The following is an 18,657-nucleotide window of genomic DNA, read 5'->3' as shown; positions in this document are numbered from 1 at the left end:
TGAATAAGAGGCCCGTTGCCAGAGGCTCATGCCTATAATCCTAGATACTCAGTAGGCTGAGATCTGAAGATCATAGGTCAAGATTTAAAATAGAGTTGGCCTCACCCATGAGACCTCATGATGAGAAGACCCAGAATCTGATCCATCTAGTGCACTCCATGCAAACAGAGCTGGTATCCTTACTAAGTGCTGGCCATGCTCTCTGTCCCCCTGGGGAGCCACCCCCTGCAGGCCGCACCCCCAGGTCCTCCCAAGTTCCCTCTGCCACCAACCAGGGACAAGGGAGTAGACAGCTCCAGGGAACACCGATCCCTTGGTCTTATAATTTATGCCTTTCGCCCATCCAAACCCCAAAACCTAAGACACAACATCCATGCACCCCTCCCCCAAAGATAGCAGTTAGATGTTACCCGAAGGGTCCAGAGCTCCTTGTTACAACCCACTTCTAAACACACACACACACACACACACAAACACACACACACACACACACACAAATCCGGCACAGGTGGTTCATGTCTGTCATCCTAGCTACTCAGGAGGTTGTGGATGATTACAGTTCAATGCCAGCCCATGCAGGAAAGGCTCTGAGGCTCTTACCTCAGTGAACTACCAAATAGAGATGGACCTGTGGCTCAAGTGTCAGAGCACTAGCTTTGAGTTCAGAAGGTCAGGAAGAACACCTATGCCCTGAGTTCAAGGCCCAGTTCTTCTAACTACAAACAGACAGACACAGACACAGACACACGACAAACACATACACACACACACACACACAAACACACACACACACACACACACACACACACACACACACACACACATGGACAGCCCAAGGCTTCAGCAGTCCCTGAGGACAGAACCATGAACTCATTTCATTAGGATCACATCCAATCCCAAAGAAGGTGGCACTATTGACCTCAGACCCACTGTAGACAAAACATTGAGCCTCTCACATATCTGGAACGTCTCATAGACCAGCATGGCATTTCATACCGTACACACTGCTATGTAGAAAACTTAGCCACCTCTTTTTTTGTGGTTGCTCATGGGGTTTGAACTATGGGCCAGGTCACTGTCCCTCAGATTTTCAGCTGAAGGTGAGCACTCTCTCACTTAAACCACAGCACCACTTCCTGTTCTCTGGTGGTCCATTGGACATCAAGTCTCACAAACTTTTCTGCCCAAGCTGGCTCTGAACAATGGTCTTCACATCTCAGCCTTCTGAGTAGCTAGGATGACAGTTGTGAGCCACTGGCGACTTCCGGTTTCAGCCACCTTTACATACCCAGAGGAAAACCATCTCATAAGGCCACAAACTCCTTGCAACACTTCACTTCAGACTTTGTCACCAAGCATCCAAATCCATCCTTTATTGGAGAGAATACAGACACAGCTATCCCACTCCTGCACCCATTCTCCCACTCCCTGCCTGCCACAAGCCACGTCCTCTAGAAGCTGTGCCTTCAAGCTGGGATAAACTTGGGGAGTTCTTAGAAATGTCTGTACAGTGGGGAGAACACCTGGTCTCCCAAACACAGCACCCCCTTCTTCGTCCCTCCCACACCTGGACCATTCTTTGCAGGCAAATGTGTTTTACTTTCTTTCATTTTTCAGTTGTGGGGCTTGAACGCTAGGCCTGGGTGATGTCCCTGAGCATTTCAGCGCAAGGTGAGCACTCTACTACTTAAGTCACAACACAACACCACTTGTGCTTTTCTGGTGGTTCGTTGGAGATAAGAGCTTCAGGGCTTTTTCTCCCAGGCTGGCTTTGACCCCTGATCCTCACATCTCACCTCCTGATTACCTAGGAAGACAGTCATGAGCTAGTACCTCCCGGCCAATGATACTTTTCCTTGCCTGCCATCCTATCCTCTCAGGAGACTGAGATCTGAAGACTGCAGTTGGATGCCACCCTTGGCAACAAAGTCCATGAGAACTCTTTATCTCCAATTATAAACACCCAAACAAGTTGGAAGTGGAGCTGTGGCTCAAATAGTAGAGTGCTAGCTTTGAGTATAAATGACAAGGGAAAGGACCCAGTCCCTAGTTTCAAGCTTTTTCTAGCAAAGATGCACCCAAGAAAGGGAAACGGGTGGGCATACAGGAGCTGAAAGCTCACACATAATACTCAAGACTCCCAGAACAGACCCCATCCTGCTCTGATTCTCTTGATTCTATGTCCTACATCATGGTAATCCTAGATGGAACTTCCCATGCAGCAAGTTAGGATGTTCAAGTACAATCGCATATTCAGGATCCCCTGACCTTATCAAAGACTCAAGATCTCTCACTGTCCTGCCTCTACACTAGTAAGGAAGTAAGGTGTAGTTATCCAACCACAGGATGTGGGAATGAAAGGATTTCTCGGACATGGGACGCAGACACTAGGGCTCCAGGTCCCTCTCTCTCACGAAGCAGAAAAGGGCTGATCTATCCCAGGAATTTTCCTGGGTTCTGAGTATCCTCAAAGAAATAACCCTGCTCACAGACCAGTGCCTCTGGTTTTCCCACCAGCCTCTATACAAATCTTCCCCACCTTCAGTTTGCCCTCTCTGAATCCCAGATCTGCCATCTAGGCTAAAGGCTGAGCCAGCAAAGAGACCCATCTCTTCCTCTGAGAATGGCATTCACGGGGCCATTGCGCCCCCTAGAGGAAGTCTGGGGCAACAAGGGTCCTTACTCCCACCCTCATTCCCTGGCTGCCCTGTGCTAGTGAAGAGCTTACTTCTGTCTCTGGTGGGGAAAGAACGGGGTAGGGGGTGTCAACTTCAGATTGAGCCCTGGAGAGTCCCAGTCGCCAAGGATGTACTGCACAGGCATCCTTCAGTGGACGATAGCCAGGTAGTCAATGGTGAATCCAATGTGCCAGGACTCTTAATAGCAGTGTGGCTGGGTCAAAGGCTCTATCACTTTTGGTCTAGGTTGTCAGGCAAAGTCATGTCTCCAATGTCCTGACACTCCTGACCTGTGATTGTCCTCCCTCTTCATCTTCCTGCTTATCCCTTGCCCCCCCCCCCCGACACTCCCTCACACCACTACCTCCTTAGCTGTTGGACAGCTTGTTCTTATCTGACCAGAAAATAAAGTCATTGGCGCCAGGGATGATTGAAACCTGGTGACCCGCCCTGAATCCTAGTGCCTACCTGAGGCTGCTTCCCTCTGCAGTGGGCTACCGCACAGCTCCTAGATGTCAGCAAGTTGCTGAGGTGTCAGTAGCTTCGTCCTACAAACTGGCTTTAGGCTCTGAAATTGTCCACACATAGATTGTGAATGGTTGGCTCCCTTGATCCTGGGACTCCAAACCAAGGCTCACATGTTCTCCCTTCTTCCTTCCTTTCCTCTTTTTCTCCATCCAGCCTTCCCTCCTCTTTCTCTTTTTTTCTTCCTTTCTCTCACTCCTGGGCCTTGAACTCTGAGTCCAAGTGCTGTCCCTGAGCCTTTTTACTCAAGGCCAACAGACTACGGCTTGAGCCACACATCCACTTCTGGTGTTTTCTTTTTGGTAGTTAGTTGGAGATAAGAGTCTTACAGGTTTTCCTGCCTGAGCCTCAAGCATCGATCCTCCCATCACAGCCTCCTATGTAGCTAAGATGACAGGCATGAAGCACCGGGATCCAGCTCAAACCAAGGTTTCTTTATGTGCTGTGGAACCAGTACTGGAAACTCTCATTGTCTTTGACCCCTCCAGAGCCTGGCACACACTGTAACTCTGTTGGATAAATAAATAAGCATCTGTCTACAAAAATACTACTTAAAATCCCATCGCATCCAGGTAAGCATCCAGGTGGACGGACAAAGCCTGATGTAACTCTCTCACAGTTCCCCCTCCTCCCTCTTCCCACCCTCCTGGTGCCACCAAACATAACTGTTTGGGCTCCGATGATATGATCCACGGTGTACTCGCTGGATTCCGGGGCCTCTGGGATGCCTATCTTCACAAAGATCTCTGGTCAGCGTCTGACCAGCTTTGTGGCTCTCAATTCCCCACTCAGGAGTGAATGAGGTTGCCATGAGCTGAAGACCAGGCTCAAGGGGCCTACTCTCCTATCCCTGGGGCCAGCCAGGATGGCCCACCACATCTGGCCCCCGTTTCATGTTGCAGAGAAAGGATCCTGGAGGCATCTTGGGTTTCTGAATCTACCAGAGTCCAGTGCAGGTGCTGAGAATCCTCTCTACTCACAGGTGGCAGGCTAGGGATGGTGAGGTCATAACCTCTTCTCCCCATGACATCCTCAACGTTATGCCTTGGTCGCAGGACCCCCACCAAGAAAACCACCGATAGTCAGACTCTACAGCTGTTTTATTTAACCAGGCTGCAGCTGGGGCCTTGTCCTACACTGTGATACAGTGGAGCCCAAGAGGAGAGCCCTGAGCTAAGGATTTACAGGTCTTATAAAGGCACACAACCAGGTAGTTTAGCACCACGTGTTGCTATGCTCTGAAACAAGCAACAAATGGTCACTGCCTCAAGTATTTTAACCCTTCACTCAACTGTGCTGGTCACACTAGAGAGAGTCAGAGGAGAATCAACAGCTGCCGCATAAAAATAATCAAGGCACGACGTTCATAGCCAGAGACCATCTGGCTTGGAAACTCTGCTTGTGATACTTTGAACATCATTGATTGTTGGCTGAAATGGTCCGTCTAATTTGACCAATAATCCCAGTTGTTAGTAGAAATTGCCATCTTCAAGAAAAAAACCTCTAAAAGGTGGCATTTCATTTGTCCCAATAAAACTTAAAGGGTTCCAAGCCGGGTGCTGGTGGCTCACACCTGCAATCCTAGCTACTCAGGAGGCTGAGACCCGAGTATCGCTGTTCAAAGCCAGCCCAGGCAAGAAAGACCGTGAGACTCCTATCTCCAATAAACAACCAGAAAACCGGAAGTGGCGCTGTAGCTCAAGTGGTAGAGTGCTTGCCTTGAGCTGAAGAGCTGAAGGACAGTGCCTAGGCCCAGAGTTCAAGCTGCACGACCGACAAAAAAAAAAAAAAAAAAAATGAAAAAAAAGAGAAAACTTAAAGGATTCCAATGTTAGCAGTCCCCTTTTCTTTCCAGACAGCCCACAGCAGGTCAGGTTACAGAAAATGGCATTCAGCAAGTCCTACCTAACTGCCACGGCCTGATACCGAGCAGGCTCCAGCAGGGGGAATGCATTTGCCTACCATTGCCCAGCTGGAAACAGCACAGGCAGGACACAGATTAGAGTCTGCAGGACACCAGGGAGGACTTCAAACCAGTGCACTCCCCCAGGAGGGAATCCACACCACCAGTGGGGTCCCAGAACCCCCTGCCTAGATGCCCATGGACACCCTCAATGCCCTTGGTAAGGTTGCCCTCTCATCCTCTGTAGTGGGAACCATCTGCAATGTCACATCGCTCACCACTTCCCAGAGCCTCCTAGATTCCCAGCCCCTGCCCTACTCCCCCCCTCCATCTCCTTCTCTACTTACATTTGGCAGACACATTCCCAACCCTTGAATTAGCTCCAACTATACAAACGAGAGCAGACTGTCTGGCTGGAAGAGTGCAGCTGTGGTCACACTCGTCTCACAAGCCTTCAGGCTTAAGACAGAAGGTGTCCACTTTGGTCTGTGGTTCACACAGGCCTCTTAGGGAAGACCCACGCAGGCCCAGCAGCTACTGTAGGCTATAGGAAAGGGGGAAGAGAGAGGTGAAAAGGAACATCTACTGAAATCTTCCCCAAAGGAGCCATGAAACAGTGAAGGTGAAAACAAAAATTATGGTTGGTCTCATACTTGGCATTGATGAAAAAAGAACAACAAGTACACACACACACACACACACACACACACACACACACACAAATCCAGAACAGTGACTGTAGACACATCCATGCAGCACCTGCAATTTGTCAACTGATCATTCACCTCAGCACTGTCAGGGTCTCTCTCTCTCTCTCTCTCTCTCTCTCTCTCTCTCTCTCTCTCTCTCTCTCATGCACACACACTCTCTCTCTCTCTCTCTCTCTCACACACACACACACACACTCACACACATAGACTCAGAGTAGTGCCCCTCCTCAGTTTGTTGGTTCCTCATCTGGGACAATGTACAAGTTGGAGCACGGGAGTTCCCTTGTCAGAACCGGGGGCTCGACCCAAGGAAGCACTGCTCTAATCATGCTGAACCACCCTGCCTCTCCCTTTCTTCAGGGCCAGACACCTTCCCTTGGGAATAACCAGCCTTGACACCCTATTCACCAAAACCCTAGACCAGTACTCTGGGTGAAGGAGTCCTGAGACAGGTGGCTCTTCAGAGCCTAGACTGAAAACAAGCAGGAGGTCATGGTGCCCCCAGAGAAGTGTCTGACCCGGAGTTGGGGCAGTGTTGGGTAAATGGATGGGGTCCTAAAGGCTACATACATTGATGAACTTCCTACTTCCAGCTTAGATGCTTCTGGGTGACTTGGTGGATTCTGGGGGAGGAGGAGGAAACCAGATGGACCTGGAGCACCGTCAGATGGTGGCAGAGCTGGGAATTGTGATCACTCTGTTAGTGCTATTGACTGCTGGAGTGGGGGGGACAGGCAGGGTGTACGTGTGTTGGAGGGGCATGTTCTTCCCAAACATTCACCTTCTATCTGATCCCTAGTGCCCTCACTTCGCTAGTGGGCTCTTCTGGGACCCTCTTCAGGGGAAAGGGTGACCAAGCACAAAAGACAAGGGCTCACACAGAAGTGGTGGGGCTATCTTCTGCATCCAACACCCCCCACCCCTCCAAAAAAGGAAAAATCCCAAGAAGGCAGGTGTGGAGTTGATGCTCCCCACCTCTGACTAAAGCCACCAGGTTCTCCCCAGGGAAAGGAAAGGTGCAGATGCATGGCTCTGTGGCTCCCACTGCTCAGTGGCACCCCCTCATCACCAATCCCTGCATCTGTCCTTTTGCTGGGACACTGTCCACTAGGGATGGGGGTGGGATCCCAGGATCAACATCCACTCCCCTACCCCCCATTCTTGGGGCTCATTTGTGGCAGAGTCAGAGCTGGCCTGCCTAGTGCTGGCGAGGTGCGTTTGGGACACAAGAGGGGAGGCAGGAATCACAGGTCTAGGTCTGTGACAGGTGGAGGGTAGGAGGAGTTTGTGAGGTGCAGACCACGGGCTTCCACTGGGGACTGGGACCGGGTCAGGGCCATAAGGAGGCCAGGGGTACACCATTGCTGGATGACGCCAAGAGGCGCCACTGGTCCAAGCTGGCAGCAACCTGTTTCAAATGCAGTGTCACGGGGAGGGCAGGAGAAGGGGCCTGGGCAGGGGCAGACAGGTGGCAGGGTTGAGCTTCTGGTGCAAGGACCTTGGACTCAGGGCCTACCTGGCCTCTAAGCCTCCCTGAGGCTGTGAGACAGATGTGCCTGCTGTGCTGGCTTTGTGTCCTCTGTGCTCCTGGCCCACACCTGTGTTCCTACAGCAGCGGAGGCCAGCCATTGATGCTGCCACCCCTGGTGCATGTGCCTGCTCTTCTCTGCTCTCTCTCTCTGCCCCACTTCTCACCCAGACTGCCCAGTCCCTGCTGCGCAAGTATGCCAGCTACCGTGTTCCCCTGGCTGCAGCAACTATGTGCTCCTTCAGCCATGCCCTGTACTCCCCTCAGTCACAGCCCCTCCCCACCTCGGGCATGCCCTTGCTCCTGCTTTGTGCTGCCCTGACTCAGCTCTAAGGCTACCAGGCCATGACAGAAGCAGCCTCACCTCAGCTCAGGGCTTCCTCCCAAGCCCAGCAGCTGCCTGGGGGAATTGAAGATCCCCTCAGCCCAAACACTGGAGAAGACAATTCTCCATCCACACCACACACCAAGCAGATGCAAGGTAATGCTCCGGGTTTGTGTGTGTGTGTGTGTATGTTTGTATGTGTGTGTGTATGTGTGTGTGTGTGATTGTCCTATCAAGGAGTCAGAAAATTGAATCTTTTGGGATGACAGCACACAGCACAATTAAAAAAAAAAGCTCAAAGAACCCTGTGTAATGGATTCAGCACAATGTGCCTTTTGAAGGACTCAGCACACAGCAACTTTTGGGATCCACATGGTAATTTAATTAGCAATACGATTAGACATGCCATTTTGACATCACTAAACTTAAATATCATAATATTATGACATTATATGTCACAGTGATATTATAGACATATTGTGAATTCCTATTCTGTGATTTCATGCTATTACAAGCTAGCAATATTGGTGGATATCAAAAATCCATTGTGACCTCAAGGACATTGTGACATGAAAATCCCTTTGTGACATCACAGTGCCATTGTGATGTCATTAACCTGTTTTGACATCACAAACCTGTCCCATCCATTGTGACCTCATCAACAATGTGACATCACAAAGCCATTGTGATATCACATTGCTATTGTGTCATTACGATCACCTTGATTACCTCCCAAACACATTATGACATCCTTAGCACCTTTGAAAAAACACATGGCCTTTGTGACATCACAAGCCCTTTGTGTATCCATATCCTCATTGTGAAATATCAATTGAGATCAAATATGCCATTGTAATATAACAAAGCATTTACAGTATAATCATTGGTGTGACATCAGATTGTCATTATGAAAACATCAGGTGACTGACATCACAAATCTGTAATGACATCGTACCACTATGACACCACATTGTCATTGAGAAAACATATATACATTATGAAGGCCTATTATGTGATTTCGTTGTATTTCAAATGTGTGTTCATATCAAAAAACACATTTTGACTTCATAACTATTGTGACATGACAATCCCTTTGTGATATACCATTGCCAGTGTGATATCTCTAAACAACTGTGACAACTCAAACATGTCCTGTCCTCATAAATTTTGTGACATGGTGCCACTGTGTTAGGCCCATTGTGAGCTCAATCTATTTTCAACCTCGTATTATTTCAGGTATGACATTAAATATTAGAAATATACTGTGATATTATGAATATTGTGACATCACACTGCTGGATGTAATGACCATTGTGTCACATTGTCACATCACAAATCTGTTCTGACTTCATCACATTTGTGCCAACAAATGACTTTGGAATCCTCACAATCCCATTCTAAACTCATATACTCATTATGAGTTAATGACAATTGAGGTCTGGAATGCCATCGTCACATCACCAAACTACTGCGACATCACAAAAGTATTTTGAACTCATCACTATTATGACATCATCAACTAATTGTGACATAACAACACTTTTATGACATTATAATTTGACATCATATTGCAATTGTGATATTACTGAACCACCATGCTTTCACAAACCTATTATGATCTTGTTACATCTTAAAAAATTTTGACCTTTGAGACATCTAGCTCCTTCTGTGAACTTGTGTCATTGTGAGCTTGTAGCAATTGAAAATTGAAGTAAGATGTGATATTGCAAACTAGTTTTGACATCACTAACCCATTTTTCTATCATTGACACTTTGACAACCAGAACCTGTTAGGAACCTTAGCACTTTTGACAAAATACATGGCCTTTGTTTCATCACAGTTCATTTGTATATGTTATTGTGACTTCATTCTCATATCTTCACTATAAACTAATGGCAATTAACATCTTTCTGAAGGGTAAAGGAGGAGGCTACAATGCTTGATAGGAAATGTACTCATTATCTTGCCCACGAGGGCACAATGTGATCCATAATGTCACAATGGAAATGACATATCCCATTGGGATTTTGATGTCAGAGTGGTGATGAGGTCACAATGGTTTTGTGATGTCACAGTTTGTTTGTATGATATATCAAATTTCAATGACTCATAATTCAATATGAGGATACCAGGTGATAGAAGAAGCTCCATAGTATGAGGTCATACTGTGTGAAAACCCAATGGGACAGTGATTTCACAATGACAATGTGATATCTCACCATCATGTTATAAGAATGTTTTGATGTCACAATTGATGATGCAATACTGATGAGGTGGTCGCAATAGATTTGAGATGTCCCAAGGTGTTGGTGATGGCACAATGGTATGTGGATCTCAGTTGTCATTAACACACCATGAGTATATGAGTTTGGGAAGGGATTCTGATGTCAGCAAAGCATATGTAGTCAAAAAGGTGAAGAACTAACAGGTCTGAGATGTCACAAAGTAATACAATGTGTCTGATGTCCAGCACTGTGATATCATGATGTTACACTGGATTTTAGATATCTCATGCCATATCTGAAATACGAGGTCGAACACAGATTTTCAACTCAAAAAGGCCTAACATATCACAATGGCATGTCACAAAATTATGAGAACAGGAGAGGTATTTGATGTCACAGTGGATTAGGAATATAACAAAGGCAATGTGCTGTTACAAAGAGATTTAGATGTCACAAAGGTCATGAGTTCATAATGGTTTCCTGATATCAATACAGATGGCACATTTGAGATAGAATGAAATCAAAGAATAGGCATTCAAAATGGGTCTATGACATGAAAATGACAATGGGATGTCAAGGCAGCAATGTTTGATAGGATATGTAATCATTACCTTGCTCCTGTAACTGTAAAACTTCTGTACACTGTATTTACTACAAAAAAAAACCCACAGAAGAAAAAAAAGAAAAATATGGTATCGTGTCATTGGGGTTTGGTGATGTCACAATGAATGGTGTTGTCATGATGACAATGTGATTTCACAGTCATAATTATTGCACAAAGTGTTTGTGATGATACAATGTTATGTGTGATAACAATTTTCATTAGTTCACTATGAAGATATGAGTACACAAAGGGTCTGTGATGCCACAGAGGTCATGTGTTTGTTTTTTCTTCTTTTTTCATATGTTTTTGTGAAAATATTGTACAGAGGGCTGACAATTACATGGGCAAGATAATGAGTGCATTTCTTATCAAACATTGTAGCCTCCTAATTTGTTTCCCCTTCCCACGCCTTCCCATCCTCTCCCTGCCATGCCACCGAATCCTCCCCGCTCCCCCTCCCCCTCTCCGCACGAAAGTTGTAAAGTTCATTTTCGACATAACGACTTGTGCATCAAGAATTCACAATAGCTTTGTGATGTCACAATGTGATTGTGAAGGCACAACAGCAATGTGATGTCACAATGGTTTTGTGATGTCAAAGTGGTGACAAGGTCACAATGAGTTTGTGATGTCACTATGAGTTTGTAATATCACAATGACATGTCCAATTTCAAACTCTACTAGTTCACAATGAGGATACAATTTCAAAGAAAGAATCTTAAGCTCCAAAGACCATGAGTTTTTAGTCATAACTTGTGCAATATGCTGCCATTAGTATATTTTAGGTCTTTAGTAAGCTTATAATATGCTTTCAAACTCATAATATTTCAGGTATGACATATGATATCAGAAATTGTCTCTGACATGAACATTGTTACATCACGTTAATAGACATCAAGACCATGGTGTCACATTGTGTACTCACAAATTTGTTAGTGTTTCATCACATTTGTGCCAACACATGACTTTGGAAACAACACAGTCCCTTTGTGAACTCATATCTTAATTGCGAATTAATGACATTTGAGATACGGCATGCCATTGTGACATTTCCAATCAATTGTGACAGCACAAACCTATTATAGTAGAATCACATTGTGATCTAATAGCCATTGTGGTAGCACAATACCTTCATGACCCCACATTTCCATAGTGATATCACTAACCCAATGTGAAATTCCAATCCTCTCATACCCAATCCAGGTATGAAATGTGATACCCATATCCAGTGTGACATCTTGAACATGGTGACATCACTCTGATAGGTGTTAGGAGCATTTTGTCACATTCTGACACCTGTTAGGACTTCATCACTTTTGTGACAATGCATGCCTTTGGAGACATCACAGTCCCTCTGTGAGCTCATATAGTGATTGTGGGTTTATGACAATTGAGATCACCTGTGTCATTTTGATATCACCAACCGATTGTGACATCACACACCTCTTGTAAACTCATCACCAGTATGTCATCACCAATTGTGATATCAAAACATTATTAAGTCATCATATTGCAACATCACATTGCCATTGTGATGTCACTCTTCCACTTTGTTTTCAAAAACCTACTGCATTTTAGAAAATTCATAGCCTTTTATACTTGTCTTCTTCTGTGAACTCGTATCCTCATTGTGAAATAGTAGCAACTGAAATTGTACATGTGATTAGGAGATGTGACTTCACAAAACTATTTGATTTCATCACCAATGTGACATCACAAAACCATTGTGAACTTTCATTGCCATTTGAAATCACTATCACATTGTGACATCCCAAACCTATTAGGACCTCTTAGCACCTTTGAAAAAACGCATGGACTTTGTGACATCACAGTCCCTTTGTGTAACTATACCCTCATTATGAACTGACAATTGATATCAAACATGCCACTGTAACATCACGAACCCTTTGTGACATCACCAGTGTGATATTGTCATTATGGTAGCATCAACTACTTTTGACATATATCTACAAAGACAAGATAGCATTATGAGATCACAGTGCCATTGTGATGTCATAAAAAGATTATGAATGCCTGATTTTAATCTTCTTTTTGCCAGTCCTTGGGCTTGAACTCTGGGCTTGGGTGCTGTCCCTGTTCTTCAGCTCAAGGTGAGCACTCTATCGGTAGAGCCACAGAGACACTTCTGGTTTCTAGTGGTTTTCATTGGAGATAAGAGTCTCATAGACTTTCCTGCCTGAGCTGGCTATGAACTGCAATCCTCAGATCTCAGCCTCCTGAGTAGCTAGGTTTACAGGCGTGAGCCACTGGCACCAGCTTTTTTATTCTATTTCAAATTTGACATGTGTGTTGATATCAGAAACCTAATGTGACCTCATAACCATTGTAACATCATAAATCAGCAGTGACATCAAATTGTCATTATGACACCATCAGCTCATTGTGACATCACCAAACAACAATGGCATCATAGCATTATAAATCAAAGTGACATTGTTATGACTTAACAATGTGAAGGCCTATTCTGTGAATTCACTCTGTTTCAGAAACCCATTTTGACCATATAACCATTGTGATATCACAATCCTTTGTGACATCACATTGCCATTGTGATATCATTAACCTACTGTGCCGTCACTACCAGTCCTGTCCTTGTAAAGTTTGTGACATGCTGCCATGGTAATATAGTAGGGCCGTTGTGAGCTCATAATCTGTTTTCAATCTCATATTTCTGGTATGACATGTGATATCAGAAATCCCTTATGACATCATACTGCCAGATGTCATGACCATTGTGTCACATGGTGACATCACAAAGCTGTTAGACCGGCATCACATTTGTGACAATGCATGCCTTTGGAGACATTACAGTCCCTTTTTGAACTCATATATTTATTGTCAATTAATGACAATTGAGATATCCCATGCCACTCTGACACGATGAACCTATTGTGACATCACAAACTTATTGTGAGCTCATCACGAGGATGGTATCAACAACTAATTGTGGTATCAAAGCATTATTTTGACGTGATATTGTGGTATTAGCATTGTTATTTCCCTGTCCCATTGTGTTTTTGCAAACCGATTATGGCCACATCACATCTTAGAAACTTCATGGCCTTGGAGACTTCAAGCTCTTTCTGTGAACTCGTGTAATTATTACCTCTAAGGCAATGATGAGATATCACTAACCCATTGTGACCACATCACTGCGATGACATCACAAACTCTTTGTGATATCACATTGCCATTGTGCCACCATGATCACATTGTGACATCCCAAACCTTTTAGGACCTCAGAATCTTTGAAAGAAAGCATGGCCTTTGTGACATCACAGGCCATTTGTGTACCCATAACCTCATTTTGAGCTAATGACAATTGAGATCATACATGCCACTTTAACGTCGAAAACACTTTGTGACATCATTACCAGTGTAACATCACATTGTCATTATGACAACATCAGCAAATTGTGACATCCTAAAACAATGACATCATAGCATTATGATATCACAGGGTCATTGTGATGTCATAGATATATTGGAATGCCTATTCTGTGGTTCCATTCTATTTCAAATGTGGCAGGTGGGTTGATATTAGAAATATATTTGGACCACGTAATCATTATGACATCACAAAACCTTGATGACACCACATTGCCATTATGATATCATTAACCCAATGTGCCATCACAAAACTCTCCTATTCTCATAAATTTTTTGACATGATGCCAATGTGATCTCTTTGGCATCTCTGAGTTCATAAATTGTTTAATTCATACTTCAGGTATGACATGATATCAGAAGTCCACTGTGACATCATCACCACTGTGACATCACACTGCCAGTTGTCATGACCACTGAGTCACATTGTGACACCACAAACCTGTTAAGACCCATTATACTTGTGCAAACATATACCTTTGGATACATCATTATCCCTTATGAACTTATACATTCATTGTCAATTAGAGATCTGGCAGGAGATTGTGACATCACCATCCTATTGTGAAATCACAAACCTATGTGACCTTATCACCTGTATGGATCACCAACTATTTGTCCCTTCAAAACAATACTATCTCATGTAATGTTAACATCACATTCCCAATGAAATATCTCTGTCCCATTGCATTTTCACCAACCTATTATGTCCTCATAATATTTTACAAAATTTATGGCCTTTCTGATTTCTAGCTCCTTATGTGAACTTGTATCTTCATTGTCATCTAGTATAATGAAATTGGACAGGTAATGGTGATATTACAAATTCATTGTGACATCACTATCCAAGTGTGACTTATCACCACTGTGACATCACAAACCGATTGTGATATCACATTGCCACAGTGATATCACGATCACCTTGTGATATCCCAAAACTGTTGTGACCTCTTAGCACCTTTGAAAAAGCACATCGTGTTTGTAACACCACAGTCCCTTTAGGTAACCATATTCTCATTGTGCACAAAGGACAACTGACATCAGACATGCCATTGTACCATTACAAACGCTTTGTGACATCATCTACAGAGTGAGATCACATTGTTGTTAGGATACCATAAGCCCATTGTGACATCCCAAAATGACAATGACAACATAGCATTATGACATCACATTTTCATTGTGAGGTCATAGAGACAATGTGATTGCCTATTCTGTGATTTCATTCTATCTCAAATGTGACATATAGGTTGATTTCAGAAACCCATTGTGAACCACATTACCATTGCGTCAATGCAATCCCTTTGTGACCTCATATTGATATTGTGATATCATTAATGCAATGTAACATCACAAACCTGTCTTGTCTTCATAACTTTTGTAACAAGCGACTAGCTTGACCTGGGTTGGATGCCCAGAGCTAATTACAGCCTCAACCATGAACCCTCAGACCTCCTAAGAGCAGCCCAGCCATTTGTTAACTGGTCTTCAAACAACCAACCCGCAAAATAATCATGTCCAATGCTCCACACTTCAAAGGTCAAGGCTTTTTCCTTTCCTTCATCCTCCTTCTCTACAGACCTGTCCTACCTTTCAGGTTTTTTCTTTTTTTCCTTCCACCATTCCCTTCTTCTCTTCAGGTTGCTGTACTCTTGACGCGTCTTCCCTGCCCTGTCCAGGTGGCCAGTTGCTGTTTTTCACCTCCTGCCCTCGCTCAATTTCCTCTCCTCCCAGGACTTTAACCTCCTGCAGTTTCAACAGTTCTTTCCTTCCAGGCCTTTCCCCTTTTCCTTCCCTCTTCTGTTGCTCTGAACATGCAACCTATATATAGGCTGTACCCTGCCCCCACTAAAATATGTTTCCTGCATAACAGTTTTCAATCATCACTTCCCAAATGTCCATGCCCAATAACTTCTTGGCAGCTCACCACGTGGGGCTTAACTTCCTATCTCTTCAGCAGCATGTCCTGCCAACTCCAGCAGCATGCACCCCCCTGTCTGGTGGTCCACTCCAGGAGGTCTATCTGTTCCCATGGATTATAGGGGCACTGTTGGTTATTACAGTGTCCTCATGGTGAAATAGTAGCGATTGAAATTGGACAAATAATTTTGATATTACAAACTCATGATCTAACTAACCCATTGTGACCTCAAAACCACTGTGACATCATGAAGTCACTGTGACGTAACATTGCTGTTTAGTCACCAGGATCACATTGTGACATCCCATATCTATTATGACCTCTTATAACCTTTGAAAAAATACATAGCTTTGTGACATAACAGTGCCTTTGTGTACCCAATCCCCACTGTGAAATATTGACAATTGAGAACAGACATGACATTTTAACATTAAAAAGTTTGAGGTCATCACAACTGTGACATCACATTGTCGTTGTGATACCATCTGCTCATTGTGAAATCACAAAAATAAAATATGATAAAATTATAATTTCACATTGTCATTGTGATATCATCTATACATTATGAATGCCTTTTCTGTGATTTCATTCTTCTTCAAATGTGGCATATAGGTGGATATCATAAACAAACCATAAACTCATAACCATTGTGACATCACAATCCCTTTGCACATCACATTTTCATTGTGATATCACTAACACAGCGTGACATCACAAACCTGTCCTGTCATCATAACTTTTGTGACATGCCTTTTTTTTCTCATAATCTGTTGGCCACCTCATTAGATTTCACATATGACATTTGAAATCACAAATTCCCAGTCACATCATGACCATGGTATCATCACATTGCCAAATGTCATAACCATTGTGTCAAATTCGGACATCACAAACCTTTTAGGATTTCAATATGTAACAACACATACTTTTGGAGAAACCACAGTCCCTTTGTGAACTCATGAATTCATTGTAAGTTAAAGACAGTTGAGAACCATCATTTCATTGTGACATGGCCAGCACATTGTGACACCACCAAACTTTTGTGGCTTCATCATTAATGTGGCATCATCAACTATTTGTGACACCAAAATTATATTCTGACATGATGTAGTGAGTTGACATTGCCATGGTGATATCACTGTCCCACTGTTTCAAAAACCTAATATGACCTCATAACATTAAAAAAAACAAATTCATGTCCCTTAGGACCTCAAGATCCTTCTGTGAACTTGTAGGCAGATTGTGAAATACTAGCAATTCAAATCGGACATGTGTTTGAGGTATTACAAAAACATTATAGCATCAAAAACACATTGTGACCTCATCACAACTGTGAATCATAAAGCTATCATGACCCTTAAATACTTTTGAAAACACATATGGCATTTGTGACATTACAGTACCTTTGTGTACCCATATCCTCAATTTGAAAACATGACAAGTGAATTCATATATTCCATTGTAATATCACAAACACTTTGTGACCCCATCACCAGTGTGACAACACATATTCATTATGACACCATCACCTCCTTGCAACATCACCAATTTACAATGACCTCATAGCATTATGACATTATATTGTCATTGTGAGGTAATAGACACATTGTAAATGCTTATGCTCTTATTTCATTCTATTTTAAAAGTGGCATGTGGGTTGATATCTGAAAATCATTTTGATCTCATAAATATATGGCATCACAATCACTTTGTGACATCACAGTGCCATGGATATATCACTAACAAACTGTGACATCACAAACATGCCCTGTCCACATAAGTCTTATGACGTGCTGCAATTGTGATGTCTTGGTACCTTTATGAGCTCGTAATCTGTTTTCAAACATAATAATTCAGTTATGATATGTGATATTAGAAATCCCCTGTGACATCATGACCATTGTGACATCATACTGACAGACATCATGACCATTGTGTCACATTATGACATCACAATCCTCCTAGGACTTCATCACATTTGTGACAACACATGACTTTGGAGATACCACAGTCCATTGTGAACTCAAATTCTCTGTGATTACAGAATAACTGAGAACCTTTATGCCATTTGGATATCACCAACCAATTGTGACATTATAGACCTACTGTAACCCCTTACCTGTATGGAATCACCAACTAATTTTGACATCAAAACTTTTTGTAATGTCACAATGTGACAAGATGTTCATGACATCTCTCAGTGTGATGTCACAATGGTCATGATGTCACAGTGAATTTCTGATGTCTCAGGTCATACATGAAATAGGTTGGAAACAAATTCTGAGGGCGAAAAGTCATAAGATATCACAATGTCAGCATGTCACAGAAGTTATGAGGATAGGAGAGGTTTGTGATGTCACATGGTATTAGATATATCACAATGGCTCTGTGATGTCACAAAGTGATTATGATGTCAAAATGGTTATATAGGCACAAAAGTGTGTTTCTGATATCAACTCTCATGCCATATTTGAAATACAATGAAATCACAGAATAGACATTCATAATGTGTCTACGACGTCACAATGACAATTGTTGTCATAATGCGATTATGTCATTGAGTTTGGTGATGTCATAATGAGCTGATGCTCTTATAATGAAAATGTGATGTCACACTGTTGAGGGTGTCACAAACACTTTTTGATGTTATAAGGGCATGTCTGATCTCAATTGTCATTAGTTAACAACAAGGATATAGGTACACAAAGGTACTGTAACGCTGAAAAGGGTATGTGATTTTTCAAAGGAGCTAAGAGGTCATAATAGATTTGAGATGTCACAAAGGAATCATGATGTTACAATGAAAATATTGTCACAAAGGGTTTGTGA

The sequence above is a fragment of the Dipodomys spectabilis genome, unplaced genomic scaffold (assembly GCF_019054845.1).
Source record: "Dipodomys spectabilis isolate Male_0828 unplaced genomic scaffold, ASM1905484v1 ptg000143l, whole genome shotgun sequence".
NCBI lineage: Eukaryota > Metazoa > Chordata > Mammalia > Rodentia > Heteromyidae > Dipodomys > Dipodomys spectabilis.
Note: the sequence above shows the minus strand (reverse complement) of the source record.